Genomic DNA, 19,639 nt, shown 5'->3' on the forward strand with positions numbered 1-19,639 from the left:
GAGACTCTGGGTTCGAGCTGGCTGTGACCGGGATGCCCATGGGGCGGCTCACAATTGGCCCAGCGTCGTCCGGGTTAGGGAGGGTTTGGCCGGCAGGGATATCCTTGTCTCATTGCGCATTAGCGACTCCTGTGGCGGGCTGGGCGCAGTGCACGCTGAGCAGGTTGCTTGGTGTACGGTGTTTCCTCTGACACATTGGTGTGGCTGTTTTCTGAGTTGGATGTGCGTTGTGTCAAGAAGCAGTGCAGCTTGGTTGGGTTGTGTTTCGGAGGACGCATGGCTCTTGACCTTCGCCTCTCCTGAGTCCGTACGGGAGTTGCAGCGATGAGACAAGACAGTAACTACTAACAATTGGATCCCGAGAAAAAGGGGGTAATTATTTATTTATTTTTTAAATAAAGAAATGTACAGCTGGGTGTCATCGCATAGCAGTGAAAGTTAACATTGTTTCTGAATGACATCACCAAGAGGTAAAATATATAGTGAAAACAATAGTGGTCCTAAAACGGAGCATTGAGGAACACCGAAATTTACAGTTGATTTGTCAGAGGACAAAACATCCACAGAGACAAACTGATATATTTCCGACAGATAAGATCGAAACCAGGCCAGAACTTGTCCGTGTAGACCAATTTGGGTTTCCAATCTCTCCAAAAGAATGTGGTGATCGATGGTAGCAAAAGCAGCACTAAGGTCTCGGAGCATGAGGACAGATGCAGAGCCTCGGTCTGACGCCATTAAAAGGTCATTTACCACCTTCACAAGTGCAGTCTCAGTGCTATGATGGGGTCTAAACCAGACTGAAGCGTTTCGTATACATTATTTGTCTTCAGTACATCTAGTCTATGAGACCAGGCTGTCTATACACAAGGACACATTGCAGAAGAGATACATTTGTTTTGCCGCCAACCTGTCACTCAAACATTGAAACTTTTCTGCTATTTTTATACAGGGACATAAAACCTATGTTTGAATTGAGCGGGCTAATTGTGTTTTTTTGTTCGCTTACTTGCGTTGTTTGTAACTTATTATTTTACTTATTTCGTACATGATGTTGCCGCTACCGTCTCTCATGACCAAAAATAACTTCTAGACATCAGGACTGCGATTTCTCACCACGGACTAGCAGAATCCTCTTTTTCCTTTCACGACTTTCACGACTGCAATATCTTATGCTTCACAGAATCGTGGCTGAACGACGACAACATCAACATACAGCTGGCTGGTTACACGCTGTACTGGCAGTATACAATAGCGGTGTCTGGTAAGACAAAGGGAGGCGGCCTATGTATTTTTGTAAACAACAGCTGGTGCATGATATCTAAGGAAGCTATTGCTTGCCTGAGGTAGAGTTTCTCATGATAAGCTGTAGACCAAACTATCTACCTAGAGAGTTTTCATCTGTATTCTTTCAAGTTGTTTACATACCACCACAGTCAGAGGCTGGCACTAACACAACATTGAATGAGCTCTATTCCTCCATAAGCAAACAAGAAAATGCTCACCCAGAGGCGGTGCTCCTAGTAGCCGGGGACATGTACAAACTCTCCCTCACCCTCCATTTGGCAAATCTGACCATTATTCTATCCTCCTGATTCCTGCTTACAAGCAAAAATTAAAGCAGGAAACACCAGTGACTAGATCAATAAAATATGCTTTCAGATGAAGCAGATTCTAAGCTACAGGACAGTTTTGCTAGCACTGACTGGAATATGTTCCGGGATTCACACCATGTGCTATCTAACTATCTAGCTTGCTAGTTAGTTAAACCTTGTGCTTTCTAGTGAGCAAGCACATAGTGTCGCCCTGCCTCCCTAATGCTGTTTCCCGTGGAAAAAACGTGCCCAACAGGCGGGGGCAAAGGGCACTGTCTACCAATCGCCCCCACCTCCCGCTAGCACAGCAGAGTGGGAGGCTGGAACGACACTGTATGTTAGCTAACTAGCTAGCTAGCTTGCTAGTTAGGGACACCGTGTGCTAGCTAGCATAGAGTGTCCTTCTCTCCAGCCTGCTAAATACCTGCACTCCCCGTCGTTATTAATAGACCAATAAGAAAGAGGTTCACAAGTGAACACCAGATCCCAAATGAGTGCACTTCACAAATTTTATCTGTTCACATTGACATTTTATCAAGTGTTTTTATTTGTGGTGGAGCATAAAATTGGGGTAAGTTTATTTTCTAACTCATTTTGACAATTTTCTATGAAAGTTAACTGAAAAGGTAAAGTTTCTGTTATAATATATAATCTAATTCTAATAGTCTGTTTATCAAAACATCATGAACATCCTCTGTTGTCTGTCTAGAAACGGTGCTGTTAAAGATACTGCTTGTGTTTGTTATCATATGTGACTCACCACCTGGATTCGGTCTTATGTAGCAAAATTTAAAATTGTGTTTTTTATATTGCATAAAAGCAGAGACTCAGAGCTACAAAATGGTATATCATGCACTGCATTTGAGTAACAATGGGAAAGTAATTCTGCTATGAAAGTAGATCAACTTGTAAACTCGCTTTTGAGAAAATGGTCTTTGAATGTTTTGGTATCTAGTGAAGAGCTCTTCTTTGTCTACACCCATTCAGAATCGTTCACACCCTCTTACGCTTTAGCCCTACCCATCTCGTTTCATTCTCGGAGCGCACAATTGATGCTCTGGCCGATGATTTATTTATCTATGGATAACATCTGCTGGCAACAATTTCGTTATGCTTTTTTGCAGACGTTTACTGGCCCCGACCATATTTAACGGTTGTGGTACACATGTCACGTAACGTTAGCTAATGAGCCAGCCAGCTAACGTTAGCTAGTAACCTCTTACATCTAGACGTTCCGCTAGCGGAACACCTGCTCCAATATCCAATGATAGGCGTGGCGCGAATTACAAATTCCTCAAAATACAAAAACTTCCATTTTTCAAACATATGACTATTTTACAGCATTTTAAAGACAAGACTCTCCTTTATCTAACCACACTGTCCGATTTCAAAAAGGCTTTACAGCGAAAGCAAAACATTAGATTATGTCAGCAGAGTACCCAGCCAGAAATAATCAGACACCCATTTTTCAAGCTAGCATATAATGTCACAAAAAACAAAACCACAGCTAAATGCAGCACTAACCTTTGATGATCTTCATCAGATGACAACCCTAGGACATTATGTTATACAATACATGCATGTTTTGTTCAATCAAGTTCATATTTATATCAAAAACCAGCTTTTTACATTAGCATGTGACGTTCAGAACTAGCATACCCCCGCAAACCTCCGGTGAATTTACTAAATTACTCACGATAAACGTTGTAAATGACATCGCCGAAGTCGAGGATTGGTAGGATGGTCAGTTTTACGAGGGTATGTTTGGCAGTATGAGTGAAGGATGCTTTGTTGCGAAATAGGAAGCCAATTCTAGATTTCACTTTGGATTGGAGATGATTGATGTGAGTCTGGAAGGAGAGTTTACAGTCTAACCAGACACCTCGGTAATTGTAGTTGTCCACAAATTCTAAGTTAGAACCGTCCAGAGAAGTTATGCTGGACGGGCGGGCAGGTGCAGTCAGCGATCGGTTGAAGAGCATGCATTTAGTTTTACTTGTGTTTAGGAGCAGTTGGAGACCACGGAAGGAGAGTTGAATGGCATTAAAGCTCGTCTGGAGGGTTGTTAACACAGTGTCCAAAGAAGGGCCAGAAGTATACAGAATGGTGTCGTCTGCGTAGAGGTGGATAATATAATTTGCAGTATGCCTGTCGGGTCCTTCACTCCAGGTGCCACTGACAAGGGGCCAATGTGTCACTAGAGGAAGGACTGATAAAAAACTAATGACTGTCTCATGTTGAATGTCCAAGTAAGTATCATGCATTTACTGCTCAAGTTATTCCATATACTTTGACTAGTCTAGTCATTCCATAAATGTTTTTGTGTATTGTACCTTGACAAATCAAATTCTTCCATGTATTAAAACAACAGTTTGGTGTGTTATTAATTGATCAATCAAGTCGTTCTGTACATTTCACCTGTTTTATTGACAATATTAACCTGACATCATTCCATAAAAAACGTTCTCTGTCAGATCCATCATCCCTTCTGTTTAGCCAGATAATACTTCCTGCTGACCAGCCAATCACATCAAAGTGCTGTTTGCTGCCTGGTGTGCTCTCTGGGGAGGCCATCCCTATGATCAAAAGACGTTGAAAATACATATGAACAACAACAAAAAATGTCAATTTTGCTCACTGGGATCCTTCCAAATCTCCTTTAGTTAATCTTGAGCGAAGCCTGGGCATCGAAGGATACCGCTGTGGAGCCCTGGTTGGTGGTGATCACGGGTCAATGCTGTTTCACATTGACGTTGCCACAGGATCCTGGATGGTACTTCCTGAATGAGAAGAATCAGAGGGGGTTGATTAGGTTGAAAATGTCATTACATGTTATCAGCTGTAACATTGTCTCAACAGTGATGAATACCAAGTGCTGTACAGGACTTACAACACATTGAGATAGTACTGAAGCTTTGTGATGGGAAGATGTGGCTGTTACTGCAGTGGTGTGGAGGCTGCATTTTGGGGCCTGGTGGACTGACAGAGTTGGTGGGATGAGACGGGGGAGTCTGGAGGTCAAAACATGATGAACAAACAAAACAAGAAAACATCAGAAATACTGATTTAATACCAACTGTTAAATTCTAAAATATATGTCAGGAAACTTTAGACACAGTTTGTAATGATAAAAAAAAAGATTTACAACAGGTAAAACTGGGATCAGCTGGATTAGACTGAAGAACAGTATGGTTGACACCAATGTAATTTGTTAAGCAGTTGTATTCCTTGTTGGCAGTGGAAGTTGGAACACACATCACCTCAATCATAACACCTACAGAACATTCTGCTACTTGTAAATCAAGTTCCTCTAGATCTAGGATATGTGTTCAGCGTAACAGAGGTAGTATCACGTTGGCGTCACTGGAGAAGAATCTGTACTTACCTGCTCTGTGGCCCCGCCTGGTTCCTCCCAGAAGCAGAGGAGGAACAACGTGGGGGATAATGGGAGAAGGGTGATACCAGCCGCTCAACAACAGCCCAACAGGCAGTTCTAGGAAACAGATGAACATTTCTGAGAAGTCACACCCTTTACTTGACATACTGTAATAAATGATTGATTGGTTATGTACAAGCCATGCTGTGCAGATGCAGCATTCAGTGGGCTGAATAAACTTGGTTTGAGCTTTTCTCTGCATCCGTTTGAGTTCATACTCTGTTCACATCCTAACACCTTGCTTCTATGTATTTACTCTAATGCCTAAATGTTCTTATTCATCTTCAGAATTAGAATCACATGAACCTTGTTTTCACATTAAACATAAAGAAAAGGGTGGTGACATGTTCTAATCTTCCCATGCAGTCACATGATGACAAACACAAGCAGTATCTGTAACAGCACCGTTTCTAGACAGACAACAGAGGATGTTCATGATGTTTTGATAAACAGACTATTGGAATTAGAACAGAAACTTTCATAAAAAATTGTCAAAATGAGTTAGAAAGTAACCTTACCCCCATTTTATGCTCCACCTCCACAATTAAAAACACTTGATAAAATGTCAACGTGAACAGATTAAATTTGTGAAATGTACTCATTTGGGATCTGGTGTTACACTAAAATGGCATTATCCTCTACGGGATCGGTATCCCCCCACGAGACGGTTGAGCTAACGTAGGCTAATTTGATTAGCATGAAGTTGTAAGTAAAAATAATATTTCCCAGGACATAGACATATCTGATATGGGCAGAAAGCTTAAATTCTTGTTAACCTAACTGCACTGTCTGATTTACAGTAGCTATTATAGTGAAAGAATACCATGCTATTGTTTGAGGAGAGTGCACAGTTAAACTTGAAAACGTATTAATAATCAAATTAGGCACAATTGGGCAGTCTTGATAGAACATTTTGAACAGAAATGTTCATTGAATCAGTCTAAAACCTTGCACATACACTGCTGCCATCTAGTGGCCAAAATCTAAATTGCGCCTAACCTGGAATATTACATTATGGCTTTCCTCTTGTTTTTCAAAGATGATGAAAGAAAAATGTTGTTTGTATGATCTTTTACCAGATCTAATGTGTTATGTTCTCCTACATTCATTTCACATTTCCACAAACTTCAAAGCGTCCTTTCAAATGGTATCAAGAAAATGCATATCTCTACTTCAGGTCCTGAGCTACAGGCAGATAAATTTGGGTCATTTTAGGAGAACATTTAATAAAAGGGTCCGATCCTTCAGAGGGAATCAACATTTTCACAATTTCACAGTATTATTCCAACCTCATAGTGTGGACATATACACAAGTTATGCTATTTTGGACCACCATGCTGGAAATATAATGCAGTATGTCATTTTTGTGTTTATACTTTTTCATAACGACAACTACAAATTTGATGTCAGACTACAATATCATGTTCACGATGTCACTGTCTACAGACATGTCGATAAACGTAGTCTTGTAATCTTTGGTTGTTTACTACACTACCGTACTCAATCTGTTTGCTACACTACCGTACTCACTCTGTTTGCTACACTACCGTACTCACTCTGTTTGTTACACTACCGTACTCACTCTGTTTGCTACACTACCGCACTCACTCTGTTTGCTACACTACCGTACTCACTCTGTTTGCTACACTACCGTACTCAATCTGTTTGCTACACTACCGTACTCACTCTGTTTGCTACACTACCGTACTCACTCTGTTTGCTACACTACCATACTCACTCTGTTTGCTACACTACCATACTCACTCTGTGTGCTACACTACCGTACTCACTCTGTTTAGCACATGGCCTCACATGTGAATCCTTAAAGAGATGGGTGGGTCTAAGGCTTAAGAGGGTGTGAACAATGCTGAATGAGGGTAGACAAAGAAGAGCTCTCCAGTAGGTGTACCAAAACATTCAAGGACAATTTTTATAAAAGTGGTGTTACAAGTTTATCAACTTTCAAAGCAGAATTACTTTCCCATTGTTCCTCAACTGTAGTGTATGATATACCATTTTCTATCTCTGAGTCTCTAATGTTATTCAATGTAAAAAACACAATTTCTAATTTTGCTACGTCGAATAGAGCCGGTCGGTCCCAGTTGTCATCTCATTGTTACTTAGGGAGCTCGGTCTATTATACAGACAGTGGGTGAGTTCTGTCCCAGGTAGATGCAAAAATCTGGTAACTTTCCCCAACATTCTTTGAAAACCCAGTTGGGAGATTCACGGTATCAGGAAGGAATAAGCAGGAAATCTGGAATCCTCCATCCAGGATTTTTGAAAACTGGGGATTTTGGGAAACTTACTGGACTGTATGCATGTTTATATTACTGCCTAGCACCAATTAGTTGTGTGAAGTGTTAGTAGAGTACTGGAACCTGTATACTCCGGTGTAAACTGAAGCTGTCTTGACTACAATTGTCTAAATACACGTACCATGTTTTCTCTTGCTAATCCATGCAGGTCTGTCATCTGATTTCCAAGGAGTCTGGTGGAGATAGCTACAACCATACTCCAAGGCAGGACATTTCCCCACATCCAGGTTAAGGCCTGCTACCAGCAGGAACACGGAGCACCTCATATCTTTTAGCCTAGAAACATACAATATGTTTTTGCCTTACCGCTGCAATATGTCAAAAAAGAATTGGGCAACCTGACCAAATCCACATAGAAACATTGAGTTATAGATCTTTAATTTCTAATTTAAAGCAAATCTAATCAGCTGTAGATGTGTTCTATATGCACTTTTTCTATGTTTCTGTCACGTCCTGACCAGCAGATGGAGCTGTTGTAGTAGTTTGGGGGTCAGGACATGGCAGTCTTGTGTGTGTGTGTTTGATTGTTCTGTGTGTCTTGTGACTCCTGATCAGGAACAGCTGGGGATCGTTGTTCCTGATTGGGAGTCATATATATATAGGAGTATGTTTGTCACTGGGGTTTGTGGGTGGTTGTTTTGCACTGCGTTTTCAAGCCTGCAAACTGTTGCTGTCGTGTTTTTGTTTCCTGTGGATGCTTTACTCCTCTTCTTTTTGAATTAAAAGAAAATGAGTATCCACAACACCATGACATAATTTGTGACAGTTTCCCGTTCTTAAGTTTCGTTTCTGCATCTTTTACTGTCAGTTTTGTACACCAGCTTCGAACAGATGAAAATACAATATTTTTGGTTATGGAAAATATATTTCACAGCGGGTTCATGTGGTATAATGATTCTCTAAACAATTACTGCTTGTTTTGTAACAACCTGAAATTAGGCCTACCATTAGAATTTTAGCAACCAGCAAATGGCGGAGCAATTTCTGCATATTGCACCTTTAAGTAACCTTCTGTCTTATCTAACCATACAAACATAACATATCATACTAATCTATCTGAGTGTCCTGGATTTACATTTACTATGAGACCAGGCCATCTATACACAGTGCCACAGTACATCTAGTCTATGAGACCAGGCTGTCAACACACAGTACATCTAGTCTATGAGACCAGGCTGTCTACACACAGTGACACAGTACATCTAGTCTATGAGACCAGGCTGTCTACACACAGTGACATAGTACATCTAGTCTATGAGACCAGGCTGTCTATACACAGTGACACAGTACATCTAGTCTATGAGACCAGGCTGTCTACACACAGTACATCTAGTCTATGAGACCAGGCTGTCTACACACAGTGACACAGTACATCTAGTCTATGAGACCAGGCTGTCTACACACAGTGACACAGTGCATCTAGTCTATGAGACCAGGCTGTCTATACACAGTGACACAGTGCATCTAAATCAAATCAAATGTATTTATAAAGCCCTTCTTACATCAGCTGATGTCACAAAGTGCTGTACAGAAACCCAGCCTAAAACCCCAAACAGCAAGCAATGCAGGGGTAGAAGCACGGTGGCTAGGAAAAACTCCCTAGAAAGGCCAGAACCTAGGAGGAAACCTAGAGAGGAACCAGGCTATGGGGGGTGGCCAGTCCTCTTCTGGCTGTGCCGGTTGGAGATTATAACAGAACATGGCCAAGATGTTCAAATGTTCATAGATGACCAGCAACAGGTCAGTACCTCAGGAGTAAATGTCAGTTGGATTTTCATAGGCGATCATTCAGAGTATCTCTACCGCTCCTGCGGTCTCTAGAGAGTTGAAAACAGCAGGTCAGGGACATCTAGCACATTCGGTGAACAGGTCAGGGTTCCATAGCCGCAGGCAGAACAGTTGAAACTGAAGCAGCAGCACGACCAGGTGGACTGCGGACAGCAAGGAGTCATCAGTCCAGGTAGTCCTGAGGCATGGTCCTAGGGCTCAGGTCCTCTGAGAGAGAGAAAGAAAGAGAGAAAGAGAGAAAGAAAGAAGAGAGAAAAGAGAGAAAGTGAGAATTAGACAATTAGAGAGAGCATACATAAATTCAAACAGGGCACCGGATAAGACAGGAGAAATACTCCAGATATAACAGACTGACCCAAGCCCCCCGACATATAAACTACTGCATAAATACTGGAGGCTGAGACAGGATGGGTCGGGAGACACTGTGGCCCCGGACAGGGCCCCCGGACAGGGCCAAACAGGCAAGATATAATCACACCCACTTTGTCAAAGCACAGCCCCCACACCCCTAGAGGGATATCTTCAACCACCAACTTACCATCCTGAGACAAGGTCGAGTATAGCCCACAAAGATCTCCGCCACGGTACAACCCAAGAGGGGTTGCCAACCCGGACAGGAAGATCACGTCAGTGACTCAAACCACTCAAGTGACGCAACCCTCCTAGGGACGGCATGGAAGAGCACCAGTAAGCCAGTGACTCAGCCCCTGTAATAGGGTTAGAGGCAGAGAATCCCAGTGGAGAGAGGGAAACCGGCCAGGCAGAGACAGCAAGGGTGGTTCGTTGCTCAAGTGCCTTTCCGTTCACCTTCACACTCCTGGGCCAGACTACAATCAATCATAGGACCTACTGAAGAGATGAGTCTTCAATAAAGACTTAAAGGTCGAGACTGAGTCTGCGTCTCTCACACGGACAGGCAGACCATTCCATAAAAATGGAGCTCTACAGGAGAAAGACCTGCCTCCAGCTGTTTGCTAAGAAATTCTAGGGACAGTAAGGAGGCCTGCGTCTTGTGACCGTAGCGTACATTTAGGTATGTAGGTGTTACGTTCCCCAGGTTCTTTGTATGTGTGTGTTTTGATTTGATTTGATTTGTTTCAGGATGGCTTCCTGAGATTCTAAGGAGCTGATTGGTCGGCCCGATTGGAGCTTTGACCCCGCCCTCTCGTCAGGACATACAGCTGTCTGCAATTACCGACTCCTTAGGCAGCTTTAAAAGCAAGTGTTCCTTTGTTAGGAGAGAGCTTCTTGGTATGTCCTGTGTTTCGTTGTTGGTCTGTATGAATTTTTGTATAGTATTTTGTAGCCGGTCCTGCTGACGTTTGTTACTGTAATCAAAAACAGTGAAATTGTTCACTTTAGGTTTGTATTATTCTGTTTAATTTGTTCCCAGGGGGGAAGGGAAAGGCACCTTGGGATTGCTTAGGCAAGAGGCCTGCGGGCATACATATACCCGTAGTATTTACAATGTGTATGCATACTAGGTAAGACCTGGGCAGACCATCCCCTGTATTTTGGTTAGTGCGCCAGGTGGTGCTAGTTACGTAAGTAGTGGTACGGTAGGAGAAGGGGCTCTTTATTTTTTACTTTCTTTGCTTTGGTTCTGTCCAGCCCCTTTTCCCCAAATTACCGTGTGAAGGAAATAAATCCCCTGTAAACGGTACTAATCTCTGCCTCTGTCATCCCGAACTGCACCTACAATCCGATACCACTTTCCCTCCACGGGGAGTTGAGTTGTAGCAGGGTGTAGCGTTCCTTCTTCCAAGAAGCGTGCGTAACAGTACGGCAGGACCAAATCGGAAAGATAGATAGGAGCAAGTCCATCTAATGCTTTGTAGGTTAGCAATCAAACCTTGAAATCAGCCCTTGCCTTAACAGGAAGCCAGTGTAGAGGCGCTAGCACAAGAGTAATATGATCACAGTTTTTGGTTCTAGTCAAGATTCTAGCAGCCGTGTTTAGCACTAACTGAAGTTAATTTAGTGCTTTATCCGTGTAGCCGGAAAGTAGAGCATTGCAATAGTCTAACCTAGAAGTGACAATAGCATGGATAAATCTTTCTGTTTCATTTTTGGACAGAAAGTTTCTGATTTTTGCAATGTTACGTAGATGGGGGAAAAAAGCTGTCCTTGAAACAGTCTTGATATGTTCGTCAAGAGAGATCAAAGTCCAGAGTAACGCCGAGGTCCTTCAGTTTTTTATTTGAGTCGACTGTACAACCATCAAGATTAATTGTCAGATTCAACAGAAGATCTCTTTGTTTCTTGGGACCTAGAACAAGCATCTGTTTTGTCCGAGTTTGAAAGTAGAACATTTGCCGCCATCCACTTCCTTATGTCGGAAACACAGGCTTCGAGGGAGGGCAATTTCGGGGCTTCACCATGTTTCATCGAAATGTACAGCTGAGTGCCTCCCGGGTAGTGTAGTGGTCTAAGGCACTGCATCGCAGTGCTAGCTGTGCCACCAGAGACTCTGGGTTCGAGCTGGCTGTGACCGGGATGCCCATGGGGCGGCTCACAATTGGCCCAGCGTCGTCCGGGTTAGGGAGGGTTTGGCCGGCAGGGATATCCTTGTCTCATTGCGCATTAGCGACTCCTGTGGCGGGCTGGGCGCAGTGCACGCTGAGCAGGTTGCTTGGTGTACGGTGTTTCCTCTGACACATTGGTGTGGCTGTTTTCTGAGTTGGATGTGCGTTGTGTCAAGAAGCAGTGCAGCTTGGTTGGGTTGTGTTTCGGAGGACGCATGGCTCTTGACCTTCGCCTCTCCTGAGTCCGTACGGGAGTTGCAGCGATGAGACAAGACAGTAACTACTAACAATTGGATCCCGAGAAAAGGGGGGTAATTATTTATTTATTTTTTAAATAAAGAAATGTACAGCTGGGTGTCATCGCATAGCAGTGAAAGTTAACATTGTTTCTGAATGACATCACCAAGAGGTAAAATATATAGTGAAAACAATAGTGGTCCTAAAACGGAGCATTGAGGAACACCGAAATTTACAGTTGATTTGTCAGAGGACAAAACATCCACAGAGACAAACTGATATATTTCCGACAGATAAGATCGAAACCAGGCCAGAAACTTGTCCGTGTAGACCAATTTGGGTTTCCAATCTCTCCAAAAGAATGTGGTGATCGATGGTAGCAAAAGCAGCACTAAGGTCTCGGAGCATGAGGACAGATGCAGAGCCTCGGTCTGACGCCATTAAAAGGTCATTTACCACCTTCACAAGTGCAGTCTCAGTGCTATGATGGGGTCTAAACCAGACTGAAGCGTTTCGTATACATTATTTGTCTTCAGTACATCTAGTCTATGAGACCAGGCTGTCTATACACAAGGACACATTGCAGAAGAGATACATTTGTTTTGCCGCCAACCTGTCACTCAAACATTGAAACTTTTCTGCTATTTTTATACAGGGACATAAAACCTATGTTTGAATTGAGCGGGCTAATTGTGTTTTTTTGTTCGCTTACTTGCGTTGTTTGTAACTTATTATTTTACTTATTTCGTACATGATGTTGCCGCTACCGTCTCTCATGACCAAAAATAACTTCTAGACATCAGGACTGCGATTTCTCACCACGGACTAGCAGAATCCTCTTTTTCCTTTCACGACTTTTCACGACTGCAATATCTTATGCTTCACAGAATCGTGGCTGAACGACGACAACATCAACATACAGCTGGCTGGTTACACGCTGTACTGGCAGTATACAATAGCGGTGTCTGGTAAGACAAAGGGAGGCGGCCTATGTATTTTTGTAAACAACAGCTGGTGCATGATATCTAAGGAAGCTATTGCTTGCCTGAGGTAGAGTTTCTCATGATAAGCTGTAGACCAAACTATCTACCTAGAGAGTTTTCATCTGTATTCTTTCAAGTTGTTTACATACCACCACAGTCAGAGGCTGGCACTAACACAACATTGAATGAGCTCTATTCCTCCATAAGCAAACAAGAAAATGCTCACCCAGAGGCGGTGCTCCTAGTAGCCGGGGACATGTACAAACTCTCCCTCACCCTCCATTTGGCAAATCTGACCATTATTCTATCCTCCTGATTCCTGCTTACAAGCAAAAATTAAAGCAGGAAACACCAGTGACTAGATCAATAAAATATGCTTTCAGATGAAGCAGATTCTAAGCTACAGGACAGTTTTGCTAGCACTGACTGGAATATGTTCCGGGATTCACACCATGTGCTATCTAACTATCTAGCTTGCTAGTTAGTTAAACCTTGTGCTTTCTAGTGAGCAAGCACATAGTGTCGCCCTGCCTCCCTAATGCTGTTTCCCGTGGAAAAAACGTGCCCAACAGGCGGGGGCAAAGGGCACTGTCTACCAATCGCCCCCACCTCCCGCTAGCACAGCAGAGTGGGAGGCTGGAACGACACTGTATGTTAGCTAACTAGCAAGCTAGCTAGCTAGTTAGCGACACCGTGTGCTAGCTAGCATAGAGTGTCTTCTCTCCAGCCTGCTAAATACCTGCACTCCCCGTCGTTATTAATAGACCAATAAGAAAGAGGTTCACAAGTGAACACCAGATCCCAAATGAGTGCACTTCACAATTTTATCTGTTCACATTGACATTTTATCAAGTGTTTTTATTTGTGGTGGAGCATAAAATTGGGGTAAGTTTATTTTCTAACTCATTTTGACAATTTTCTATGAAAGTTAACTGAAAAGGTAAAGTTTCTGTTATAATATATAATCTAATTCTAATAGTCTGTTTATCAAAACATCATGAACATCCTCTGTTGTCTGTCTAGAAACGGTGCTGTTAAAGATACTGCTTGTGTTTGTTATCATATGTGACTCACCACCTGGATTCGGTCTTATGTAGCAAAATTTAAAATTGTGTTTTTTATATTGCATAAAAGCAGAGACTCAGAGCTACAAAATGGTATATCATGCACTGCATTTGAGTAACAATGGGAAAGTAATTCTGCTATGAAAGTAGATCAACTTGTAAACTCGCTTTTGAGAAAATGGTCTTTGAATGTTTTGGTATCTAGTGAAGAGCTCTTCTTTGTCTACACCCATTCAGAATCGTTCACACCCTCTTACGCTTTAGCCCTACCCATCTCGTTTCATTCTCGGAGCGCACAATTGATGCTCTGGCCGATGATTTATTTATCTATGGATAACATCTGCTGGCAACAATTTCGTTATGCTTTTTTGCAGACGTTTACTGGCCCCGACCATATTTAACGGTTGTGGTACACATGTCACGTAACGTTAGCTAATGAGCCAGCCAGCTAACGTTAGCTAGTAACCTCTTACATCTAGACGTTCCGCTAGCGGAACACCTGCTCCAATATCCAATGATAGGCGTGGCGCGAATTACAAATTCCTCAAAAATACAAAAACTTCCATTTTTCAAACATATGACTATTTTACAGCATTTTAAAGACAAGACTCTCCTTTATCTAACCACACTGTCCGATTTCAAAAAGGCTTTACAGCGAAAGCAAAACATTAGATTATGTCAGCAGAGTACCCAGCCAGAAATAATCAGGACACCCATTTTTCAAGCTAGCATATAATGTCACAAAAAACAAAACCACAGCTAAATGCAGCACTAACCTTTGATGATCTTCATCAGATGACAACCCTAGGACATTATGTTATACAATACATGCATGTTTTGTTCAATCAAGTTCATATTTATATCAAAAACCAGCTTTTTACATTAGCATGTGACGTTCAGAACTAGCATACCCCCGCAAACCTCCGGTGAATTTACTAAATTACTCACGATAAACGTTTGTAAATGACATCGCCGAAGTCGAGGATTGGTAGGATGGTCAGTTTTACGAGGGTATGTTTGGCAGTATGAGTGAAGGATGCTTTGTTGCGAAATAGGAAGCCAATTCTAGATTTCACTTTGGATTGGAGATGATTGATGTGAGTCTGGAAGGAGAGTTTACAGTCTAACCAGACACCTCGGTAATTGTAGTTGTCCACAAATTCTAAGTTAGAACCGTCCAGAGAAGTTATGCTGGACGGGCGGGCAGGTGCAGTCAGCGATCGGTTTGAAGAGCATGCATTTAGTTTTACTTGTGTTTAGGAGCAGTTGGAGACCACGGAAGGAGAGTTGAATGGCATTAAAGCTCGTCTGGAGGGTTGTTAACACAGTGTCCAAAGAAGGGCCAGAAGTATACAGAATGGTGTCGTCTGCGTAGAGGTGGATAATATAATTTGCAGTATGCCTGTCGGGTCCTTCACTCCAGGTGCCACTGACAAGGGGCCAATGTGTCACTAGAGGAAGGACTGATAAAAAACTAATGACTGTCTCATGTTGAATGTCCAAGTAAGTATCATGCATTTACTGCTCAAGTTATTCCATATACTTTGACTAGTCTAGTCATTCCATAAATGTTTTGTGTATTGTACCTTGACAAATCAAATTCTTCCATGTATTAAAACAACAGTTTGGTGTGTTATTAATTGATCAATCAAGTCGTTCTGTACATTTCACCTGTTTTATTGACAATATTAACCTGACATCATTCCATAAAAACGTTCTCTGTCAGATCCATCATCCCTTCTGTTTAGCCAGATAATACTTCCTGCTGACCAGCCAATCACATCAAAGTGCTGTTTGCTGCCTGGTGTGCTCTCTGGGGAGGCCATCCCTATGATCAAAAGACGTTGAAAATACATATGAACAACAACAAAAAATGTCAATTTTGCTCACTGGGATCCTTCCAAATCTCCTTTAGTTAATCTTGAGCGAAGCCTGGGCATCGAAGGATACCGCTGTGGAGCCCTGGTTGGTGGTGATCACGGGTCAATGCTGTTTCACATTGACGTTGCCACAGGATCCTGGATGGTACTTCCTGAATGAGAAGAATCAGAGGGGGTTGATTAGGTTGAAAATGTCATTACATGTTATCAGCTGTAACATTGTCTCAACAGTGATGAATACCAAGTGCTGTACAGGACTTACAACACATTGAGATAGTACTGAAGCTTTGTGATGGGAAGATGTGGCTGTTACTGCAGTGGTGTGGAGGCTGCATTTTGGGGCCTGGTGGACTGACAGAGTTGGTGGGATGAGACGGGGGAGTCTGGAGGTCAAAACATGATGAACAAACAAAACAAGAAAACATCAGAAATACTGATTTAATACCAACTGTTAAATTCTAAAATATATGTCAGGAAACTTTAGACACAGTTTGTAATGATAAAAAAAAAGATTTACAACAGGTAAAACTGGGATCAGCTGGATTAGACTGAAGAACAGTATGGTTGACACCAATGTAATTTGTTAAGCAGTTGTATTCCTTGTTGGCAGTGGAAGTTGGAACACACATCACCTCAATCATAACACCTACAGAACATTCTGCTACTTGTAAATCAAGTTCCTCTAGATCTAGGATATGTGTTCAGCGTAACAGAGGTAGTATCACGTTGGCGTCACTGGAGAAGAATCTGTACTTACCTGCTCTGTGGCCCCGCCTGGTTCCTCCCAGAAGCAGAGGAGGAACAACGTGGGGGATAATGGGAGAAGGGTGATACCAGCCGCTCAACAACAGCCCAACAGGCAGTTCTAGGAAACAGATGAACATTTCTGAGAAGTCACACCCTTTACTTGACATACTGTAATAAATGATTGATTGGTTATGTACAAGCCATGCTGTGCAGATGCAGCATTCAGTGGGCTGAATAAACTTGGTTTGAGCTTTTCTCTGCATCCGTTTGAGTTCATACTCTGTTCACATCCTAACACCTTGCTTCTATGTATTTACTCTAATGCCTAAATGTTCTTATTCATCTTCAGAATTAGAATCACATGAACCTTGTTTTCACATTAAACATAAAGAAAAGGGTGGTGACATGTTCTAATCTTCCCATGCAGTCACATGATGACAAACACAAGCAGTATCTGTAACAGCACCGTTTCTAGACAGACAACAGAGGATGTTCATGATGTTTTGATAAACAGACTATTGGAATTAGAACAGAAACTTTCATAAAAAATTGTCAAATGAGTTAGAAAGTAACCTTACCCCCATTTTATGCTCCACCTCCACAATTAAAAACACTTGATAAAATGTCAACGTGAACAGATTAAATTTGTGAAATGTACTCATTTGGGATCTGGTGTTACACTAAAATGGCATTATCCTCTACGGGATCGGTATCCCCCCACGAGACGGTTGAGCTAACGTAGGCTAATTTGATTAGCATGAAGTTGTAAGTAAAATAATATTTCCCAGGACATAGACATATCTGATATGGGCAGAAAGCTTAAATTCTTGTTAACCTAACTGCACTGTCTGATTTACAGTAGCTATTATAGTGAAAGAATACCATGCTATTGTTTGAGGAGAGTGCACAGTTAAACTTGAAAACGTATTAATAATCAAATTAGGCACAATTGGGCAGTCTTGATAGAACATTTTGAACAGAAATGTTCATTGAATCAGTCTAAAACCTTGCACATACACTGCTGCCATCTAGTGGCCAAAATCTAAATTGCGCCTAACCTGGAATATTACATTATGGCTTTCCTCTTGTTTTTCAAAGATGATGAAAGAAAAATGTTGTTTGTATGATCTTTTACCAGATCTAATTTGTTATGTTCTCCTACATTCATTTCACATTTCCACAAACTTCAAAGCGTCCTTTCAAATGGTATCAAGAAAATGCATATCTCTACTTCAGGTCCTGAGCTACAGGCAGATAAATTTGGGTCATTTTAGGAGAACATTTAATAAAAGGGTCCGATCCTTCAGAGGGAATCAACATTTTCACAATTTCACAGTATTATTCCAACCTCATAGTGTGGACATATACACAAGTTATGCTATTTTGGACCACCATGCTGGAAATATAATGCAGTATGTCATTTTTGTGTTTATACTTTTTCATAACGACAACTACAAATTTGATGTCAGACTACAATATCATGTTCACGATGTCACTGTCTACAGACATGTCGATAAACGTAGTCTTGTAATCTTTGGTTGTTTACTACACTACCGTACTCAATCTGTTTGCTACACTACCGTACTCACTCTGTTTGCTACACTACCGTACTCACTCTGTTTGTTACACTACCGTACTCACTCTGTTTGCTACACTACCGCACTCACTCTGTTTGCTACACTACCGTACTCACTCTGTTTGCTACACTACCGTACTCAATCTGTTTGCTACACTACCGTACTCACTCTGTTTGCTACACTACCGTACTCACTCTGTTTGCTACACTACCATACTCACTCTGTTTGCTACACTACCATACTCACTCTGTGTGCTACACTACCGTACCACTCTGTTTAGCACATGGCCTCACATGTGAATCCTTAAAGAGATGGGTGGGTCTAAGGCTTAAGAGGGTGTGAACAATGCTGAATGAGGGTAGACAAAGAAGAGCTCTCCAGTAGGTGTACCAAAACATTCAAGGACAATTTTTATAAAGTGGTGTTACAAGTTTATCAACTTTCAAAGCAGAATTACTTTCCCATTGTTCCTCAACTGTAGTGTATGATATACCATTTTCTATCTCTGAGTCTCTAATGTTATTCAATGTAAAAAACACAATTTCTAATTTTGCTACGTCGAATAGAGCCGGTCGGTCCCAGTTGTCATCTCATTGTTACTTAGGGAGCTCGGTCTATTATACAGACAGTGGGTGAGTTCTGTCCCAGGTAGATGCAAAAATCTGGTAACTTTCCCCAACATTCTTTGAAAACCCAGTTGGGAGATTCACGGTATCAGGAAGGAATAAGCAGGAAATCTGGAATCCTCCATCCAGGATTTTTGAAAACTGGGGATTTTGGGAAACTTACTGGACTGTATGCATGTTATATTACTGCCTAGCACCAATTAGTTGTGTGAAGTGTTAGTAGAGTACTGGAACCTGTATACTCCGGTGTTAAACTGAAGCTGTCTTGACTACAATTGTCTAAATACACGTACCATGTTTTCTCTTGCTAATCCATGCAGGTCTGTCATCTGATTTCCAAGGAGTCTGGTGGAGATAGCTACAACCATACTCCAAGGCAGGACATTTCCCCACATCCAGGTTAAGGCCTGCTACCAGCAGGAACACGGAGCACCTCATATCTTTTAGCCTAGAAACATACAATATGCTTTTGCCTTACCGCTGCAATATGTCAAAAAAGAATTGGCAACCTGACCAAATCCACATAGAAACATTGAGTTATAGATCTTTAATTTCTAATTTAAAGCAAATCTAATCAGCTGTAGATGTGTTCTATATGCACTTTTTCTATGTTTCTGTCACGTCCTGACCAGCAGATGGAGCTGTTGTAGTAGTTTTTGGGGGTCAGGACATGGCAGTCTTGTGTGTGTGTGTTTGATTGTTCTGTGTGTCTTGTGACTCCTGATCAGGAACAGCTGGGGATCGTTGTTCCTGATTGGGAGTCATATATATATAGGAGTATGTTGTCACTGGGGTTTGTGGGTGGTTGTTTTGCACTGCGTTTTCAAGCCTGCAAAACTGTTGCTGTCGTGTTTTTGTTTCCT

The 19,639-nt window shown here is 41.9% G+C and overlaps 2 long non-coding RNA genes across 2 annotated transcripts; both read right to left on the reverse strand.

Annotated features, from left to right (window-relative positions):
- Window positions 1-4,003: 4,003 nt before the first annotated feature.
- LOC115191479 (uncharacterized) lies at window positions 4,004-7,485 on the reverse strand. The gene is made up of 4 exons (XR_003877685.1): window positions 7,471-7,485; window positions 4,981-5,088; window positions 4,486-4,606; window positions 4,004-4,375 (listed from the first exon to the last, which is right to left on the reverse strand). It is a non-coding gene; the product is annotated as an uncharacterized LOC115191479 (long non-coding RNA).
- An 8,199-nt stretch (window positions 7,486-15,684) lies between these two features.
- LOC115191481 (uncharacterized) lies at window positions 15,685-19,084 on the reverse strand. The gene is made up of 4 exons (XR_003877687.1): window positions 19,070-19,084; window positions 16,584-16,691; window positions 16,089-16,209; window positions 15,685-15,978 (listed from the first exon to the last, which is right to left on the reverse strand). It is a non-coding gene; the product is annotated as an uncharacterized LOC115191481 (long non-coding RNA).
- Window positions 19,085-19,639: the final 555 nt, after the last annotated feature.

This window comes from Salmo trutta, chromosome 4, assembly GCF_901001165.1.
Source record: "Salmo trutta chromosome 4, fSalTru1.1, whole genome shotgun sequence".
In the NCBI taxonomy this organism is placed as follows: domain Eukaryota; kingdom Metazoa; phylum Chordata; class Actinopteri; order Salmoniformes; family Salmonidae; genus Salmo; species Salmo trutta.